This window comes from Poecilia formosa, unplaced genomic scaffold (genome assembly GCF_000485575.1).
Source record: "Poecilia formosa unplaced genomic scaffold, Poecilia_formosa-5.1.2 Scaffold24, whole genome shotgun sequence".
In the NCBI taxonomy this organism is placed as follows: Eukaryota; Metazoa; Chordata; class Actinopteri; order Cyprinodontiformes; family Poeciliidae; genus Poecilia; species Poecilia formosa.
In genome coordinates this window covers 440,676-447,934 of record NW_006799963.1, presented here as the reverse complement: position 1 = coordinate 447,934, position 7,259 = coordinate 440,676, and the positions used below count along the sequence as shown (strand labels likewise).

At 34.6% G+C, this 7,259-nt stretch overlaps 2 long non-coding RNA genes across 2 annotated transcripts; both read left to right on the top strand.

The window, feature by feature from the left end:
• The first annotated feature begins 119 nt into the window (after positions 1-119).
• LOC103135314 (uncharacterized) lies at positions 120-1,560 on the top strand. Its single transcript, XR_001661613.1, has 4 exons — positions 120-283; positions 930-1,008; positions 1,101-1,131; positions 1,474-1,560. It is a non-coding gene; the product is annotated as an uncharacterized LOC103135314 (long non-coding RNA).
• A 3,025-nt stretch (positions 1,561-4,585) lies between these two features.
• LOC103135315 (uncharacterized) lies at positions 4,586-6,038 on the top strand. Its single transcript, XR_475918.2, has 3 exons — positions 4,586-4,936; positions 5,196-5,280; positions 5,475-6,038. It is a non-coding gene; the product is annotated as an uncharacterized LOC103135315 (long non-coding RNA).
• The last annotated feature ends 1,221 nt before the right edge of the window (positions 6,039-7,259 follow it).

Genomic DNA, 7,259 nt, shown 5'->3' with positions numbered 1-7,259 from the left:
AGTTCATGTGTCTCATTTTCCTCAGATGCTCCTAGAACCACCTCAGCATTCATCAGTCCATCAGGTTTGGTGTCAGCAGGAAGTTTGGTGAAGCTGTTGTGCTCCAGCAGAGCCAAACCTCCACCCAGATTCACCTGGTTCAGGAACAACAAACTTGGAGCCACTAATGTGTCTGTGGAGCAGGTTTACAAAATAAATCCTACTGAGGAAGAAGAGTATTACTGTGTGGCTACAAATCATCTGGGTCAAACCAGATCACCTGTGATGCTTGTTAGTATTAAAGGTAATTCATATCTGGTATTAAAAGTGTTGGACCACAGTCTTTCAACTGAGTCCATATAACTATTCATTCTTCATGTTAGCTGATGTAAACTGAGCTGCTCCAGCAGAACCAAACCTCCACCCAGAATCACCTGGATCTGGATCAGCAGACATGGAGCCACTAATGTGTCTGTGGAGCAGGTTTACAAAATAAATCCTACTGAGGAAGAAGAGTACTACTTTGTGGCTACAAATCATCTGGGTCAAACCAGATCATCTGTGATGCTTGTTGGTATTAAAGGTAATTCACAACTGGTATTAAAAGTGTTGGACCACAGCCTTTCAACTGAGTCCATATAACTATTCATTCTTCATGTTAGCTGATGTAAACTGAGCTGCTCCAGAACAAAGTTTTCCCTCAGCAGCTTTACTTCATTGATGAACAGCAAACATTGAGCCAGTTATGTATCTTGGTTTACAGACTCCAAATGATCAATCTGGAAGATATAGAAACTTATTACTCTGCAGCTAACCTGTTCACTGAAATGTATTCAAAAACACTTAAAGTATGTCAAGGATAAATGTAATTCATGTACTTTAAATAAACTCTGGCAACATTTAATCTTAGTTTAATTCAATATTTCATGATAAATTTTGTTTTCATCAAGGGTCTGGACTTGGTATCTACACTCAAATAAAGATCCTAGGATTGGTAATGCTCTGTGGTGCAATCATCATCTTTGAGTGGTGAGAGAGTTTTTTATGAGTTCATACTTTGAGGTTGCTCACCTGTTGTATTGATTATTCACTGATATTAATCTTGTCTCATTCATTTTCAGCTGGTTCAGATTCTCCAAGAGACTGATACAGGTAAACTAACCAAGCTCAATGTGAAATTAAGCCTTTAAATATTCAGACTCTTGGCAGATTTACATGTAAATGGATCTTTTTACTTTCTGCTGAAATGTGTGGTTGTTGTGTGGACAGCCAGGCCTTTTGCACAATATTGTAGGTAAACTGGAATTAGAGCATGTGTTGTGATGAGGCTGGTTTGTCAAATTAAAAGTACTTTTAGAAAATACCAACCTTGAAGCAGGTTTTAAACACGTCTCCTGAAAATCAACTATTGAAATATGTTTTCCAAACCCATTAAAAATAAGTAGTACATTTCATGAAGAGCAATAATATTTCTTTGTTGTTTGATCTCTGCAGGTCACCGAAGAAGCAGACGATCCTAACAGAGTGATGGAGGTTCAGGCATCATGAGATTTTTATATTTCTTCATCCCGTTTTGTCTGTAAAGGTGTTATTTTTTTATAGTAATTTGTAATGTTTTATTTAGCTAAATCATCCAAGCAATTAAATGTTGTTCAGAAAAAAAAATTCTGCAATGCTGTAAATTCAGCTTTTTCTGCATTAGAAGACACAAAATAAAAAGTTTAATAAATAAAAGGCAAAGATCTTAGAATTCATATTTCATTGTTCATTGTTCAGGGTTTATTCATTCAACTGAGTTTTTAAAGAAACTGTTTTAGCAATCATACATTTTTTTAATGCAAATGTGAAGTTAAATATAAAATGAAGTCAATAACCCCTGGAGCAAAATTTATAAGAAACTTTACAGAACCTAAGATGAGAATATGTAAACTCTTGGGAAAATACCTGAATGATTCTTTTAGTCTTCAAATCCAATTAGCAGTCTCTCATAAAGCAACCAGAAAATAATTTCATGTTAAAGATGATGATGCTGATAACAAAGGGAGAGTTTTGATCATAATCAGAATACTTTATCTCACATAAGAGAAAAGGTCTAAGAGTTTTTGGCCCATTTAAGGAGAATTTACACTTCATTTTGGATCATGAATTCAAATTTAACATTGTGCCAAATGTAGTTGCTGTCTGGGATTATTCATCCTACATCTTTGTAAAACGTGTGAGAAGATTGTTGTGTTTTTGGATCCACAGAGATGACAATATGCAATAAAGAGAATTGAAACTGCAAAACGTGAAGCCTCACTTGAACTTCGTGAGTCACTTTGAATTTTGATGAAAAAATGTTGCAGGTTGGACGTTGTTCTGACTTTATTAGTCAGAACAATGTCCAACTAATAAAGTTTATATCTTGAAAAGTATAAAGTAGTGTATTTTAATGACTTTGACCTCTTAAGCAGACTGAGTGTGTAATAGAAAAGTAGTATAATCTAAAAAAAAGACAGTTGTGCAAATACTGAGAGGAATCTGAGAAGTTGAAGTAAAAAGACTTTGGTTATTTTGTGTTTCAGGACTCTGTTGCAATCGCTCGCGGTTTTCTCGTCTCTAAACTATGTTAACCGTTATTTTCCTTCTGTCTAGTAACGCTGACTGTTATTTTTTTGTACGATGATTTTCCCACCACAGCCGACAAAAATCATTTGTACTAAATAATTTTTTCTATCCAAGATGTCTAAACATTAAATCTGCTGTTAAGCAGACAGTAGAACATAATAGTGTCTCGATTATGGATGATGAGGTGAGGATGAACGCAGACTGACCCAGGGTGTAGAAGATGAAAAGATTATTTAATGAAGAATCCAAAATAATACAGTCCAATAGTGGCAGCACAGGGAAACGGACGAATACGGCATACAGGACGAGGACCCGACAACAGACAAAGAAGATGGGTGGGTTTAGATACACAAGGAGGTAATCAGGGAAACTAGACACAGCTGGGAATGATCAAGGGGTAGGCAGGACAACACAGAGACTCACAAGAACAAAAACCTCGAAATAAACACACAGAAAACTCAAATCCTCACAAAGAGTAATAGATCCTTTATTGGCCCACAGTGGAGAAATTAAGGCGCAACAGCAGCATCAAGTTATATCGGTTCACACAAAAGTTCCAAGTGTTAAAAACATAAACATAATTAGCAAAAACAGCAACAACTATAACAATAATAACAGTACGCTGTGCAAGATTATAAGTGGATAACAATGAGTCGTATCCTAAACGTCATCCTTGATGTCACAAAAAGATGAGACAAAAGCCGTTTCCTCTTTCTCACGATCTGAGCATCAGAACAAGGACAAAAACTTTGCTACACATCAACTCTCTTGCATTTCTATCACGGTAATTATTAATGCATAAAAAGATGGATGCATAGAAATAGACCAAGACCAAACTGATGATGATCTCATGATGATACAGGTATCAATGATGAAGATCTTTTCTGTTAAAGTTAAAAATGATCTGCTGTTTGCACAAATACATTTATTTATTTATTTATTTATTTATTTATTTATTTATTTATTTATTTCCACTTCTGAAGTCATATTGTGCCAAAATAAAACATCATATTTCTGACGCGACACAATGAAGTGAATTATTTTATTACAAAACAAAGAGATTAGCAGTTAAATGATCCTAGTTTGTGTGTGTTCAGAGAATAACACTGAAAACAATCCTGACCACAACGTTGAACCAGCCATCTAAATACAGTAGGTACATCTTGTACAATCCACCAGTCTGTGACAGGACCAGCAAAGAGACACACATAATATGCAACCACACACACGCACACACACACACACATGCTCACAACAAATGACTTATAAGTGTGGCCTGTTAACCTGTATGTGTGATGGTCTAAGAGAGCAGTGCAAATCTTGTTCTAATCTATTAAGATACCAGCAGCCTGCAGCAGTTCAGTCTTAATGTCACTTTGATTTCAGTGATTGTATTTCACATTTATCTACACTTTATAATTTTATGTCTTCTTTTAATTCTATTGAGGCTCTGAACCACGACAGGAAGTCCAGGTCAAGTGGAGAAAACAGAAGTTCGTCTGTTCATAGGTGATAGACTGAAGTCTCGTTTCCTGCCATGCCAAACTATATATGTATTTCTATTTCTGATGACTCACAAATAGCATAACATATATATTGTTTTCATGTGAGCTGAGGCTGTTCAGTAAAATAAACTGAGAAAAAGAGGAGCATTTGAAGTAAACAGAGGAAGTTGGTTTATTTCTAAACAAGGAGTTTTAGTATTTAGCATCCATGCTTGTCAGAAATGGGGCAACATGTGGATTTAATCAGAATCTCATCATCAACATTCTGAACTACTTGCAACCTTTGCAGGTCTTCCTGAGACATGTTAATACTGCCTTACACCAACCTGACCAGAGTGGAATAAAAGCATGGAGGATTATTTCCAGCTCAGGTTGGGAGAGAATTTATTTTAGTCTGGCATTGATTCTCAAATGATGAAAAGAGAAATAAACCAGAAACTTAGGATGTGCATCTAATCTAAAACCCAAGAGAAAATTTCACCAAAACGCCATGAAGTCTGAGAGTCTCCTTTTCCCTAAACATAGTTATTGTTTTATGCAAAGATAAGTTAAGTTAAATATAATCATTTAATCTTAGAAACTAGCTCTGCAACTTGCATGAACACTCTCGCTCCCTTTGAGCAGACAGTTTAAGGAAGAACTGTGAACGTCTTGACGTTAAACGAGTCACACTTTGAAGAGCAGAAGATGTTCTGACATCCCCTTTCAAAAAAGGAGGAAGGATAAATGCAGCTACTTGGTTTTATATAACTGCAGCTTTTTAACAGAGTGGATGGTTTTATGATCTGCTGCTGATTGAGTGAAATTCAAGATTTAACTGAAGATTTAAATTTACTGGTAAATTGGTAAGAAAATGTTATTGTTAATGATTTATTTTTCTTAAATGTTATAACTTTGAAAATGTTTTAATACTCTGTGCTTAAAAATGTTCCACTTGAAAAGGTTTTGATTTAATGAGTTAAATAATGTTTAAAGTCCAAATTCTCTGATGTTCTGTTATAATAAAGTTTGCCTTCTTTATTTAAAATTACACTTTCTTTTCCACACAAGTATATAATCTAAATAACAGTTTTGCTTGACTGACTTGTTTCCATTTTGTTTTAGGTCTGAGAGATGAAAGACGACTATCAGAGTCTGTCTGAGAACATGTCGACAGTCATCATGTTACTGAGTGTCTTCTTTCTTCCTGGTGAGCTCTTTTTTCATTTCCTTGTTTTTAGGGGCATTACATGTTTAATTTTTAGTCTAAAATATTTGATTCTGACTTTGCTGAAATGCTCTATAAGTAACATGATGCAGCTGAACTGCAGTTTGTTGATCATGAAGTTTCTCTGCTGACAGATTTTGCTCCACATTATGTTCATCTATAGTCTGTTTTTACAGGTGTTAATGCTGAACCTTGTCGTCGTCAAACAGTGGGCTTTGTCATTAAAGCACCAAATCCCATTGAAGCACTGAGTGGATCGTGTTTGCATGTCCCATGTAGCTTCACTTTTCAAAAAGGAGAAAACGATTTTAACAATGGAGGAAAAGCCTCTGCCAAATGGATTCCAAGTACTAAGAGTATTTTTGACATCAGTCAGGGAGTTAATAACCATGAAATAAATATTGTTGGAAACATAAATCAGAAAAACTGCACCACTGTGTTTTCTGGTATCAAGACAACACAAGAAACCAAATACTTCCTCAGAGTCCAGAGAGGTGAATACAAGGCAACAGCTTGTTCTGCTTCTCTTCAGATAAAAGTTCAAGGTAAGACTTTTACTCTGCACACCTTCACAAAGTTATAGAAATAAATTGGTCCTGACTTTGATTTAATTAACCTTCATTTTACCTGTTTATCTTTATATTTTATGTTTATTTTATATTCTATAATACAGTATAGTTTATGGTCCAATATCATTAAATTCTGAAGACACATGTTCAGTTTTTGTTCATAAAGACAAAATCTTCTGAAGTATGACCTTGAAGCATTTTGGGGTTTTTATACTTTATATGAAACCCAATAGTTATTCTGGTGTTTCTGATCATTTCAGATCAAATTTACAGTCAGGTTTCACACATCCTTTTTTCATCGACTCTGCAGTAAATATTAATGCATGAATAAATGCTTAATCACATTGGAAAAGATGCCTTAACTAAAAGCAGAATCGAAACTTTCTGGCTGTTTTTTTTCTAATGGCTTCAGCCAATTTTATTTTTACTAAAACAAAATTTTAGGCAGGTATTTACAGGTCAAGCAAGGGTCACTGCAGGCTGGCAAAGGACAATGATCTAATCTTCAGATCTAATTTATACTTTAGAATAATGTCAGACAATATAAACATAGTGATTTAGTCCATAGTTATTTACTTGCCCTAAATAGATACATTTCTGACTCATTGTATTATTGGAGTCCTAAATATGTACTCAGTTGATGCTCTTTATTATCAAGACACATTGTTTAAATGCTGTTCAGAACAATATAGAGGAATCATGTCTTTGTGATTTCAAATGCACAGGAAGATTAGCTGGTCATTTATCTGCTTTAGTCGTGTCCAGTTTGTCCCAGTTGGTTGTACTTATCTAAACTACTGAGTCACAGCTTTTTCCACATATTCCTGATCTCTTAAACTGGAGCTTAAACATGTATTCATACCCCTCTACAGATACCTGGGTCCCATGTTAAATTATAATTCCTCTAACTCTAATCATTGACATGTTAAAAACTTGTGTTAAATGTTTTGTCTTAAGACATATGTAGAAATTGATCACCAGTCAGTTATTTACTTTGTCCTGAGTTTTAGGAAACATAGAAAAAAAAATCAATTACATGGAGGCTGTAAACAGTTAAAAGTGTCAGAGAAAATTAGGACTGTTTTTTGGTTTTTTGACTGTTTATGTGAAATCCAGAGTTGTACAGTCATAGGATGTTTCCTGGGCAATTATCTAAAAATAAATAAATTAATGAATGTCCTTACTTAGTGAGTTGTTAGCAACATGGTAACACATAATGATGGGACACAAGAAAGTACAAAATGACATGATATTTCTCTGCTTAGGAAAATAAATCTTTGGTCACATGATCATTAGTTCCTTCAAAAATTGTTGTTTTGCAGTTTTAATCGGGAAAGTATTCTACATCATATTTATTGTGTTATGCTAATTTATTTGTGTTTAATGTGAAAT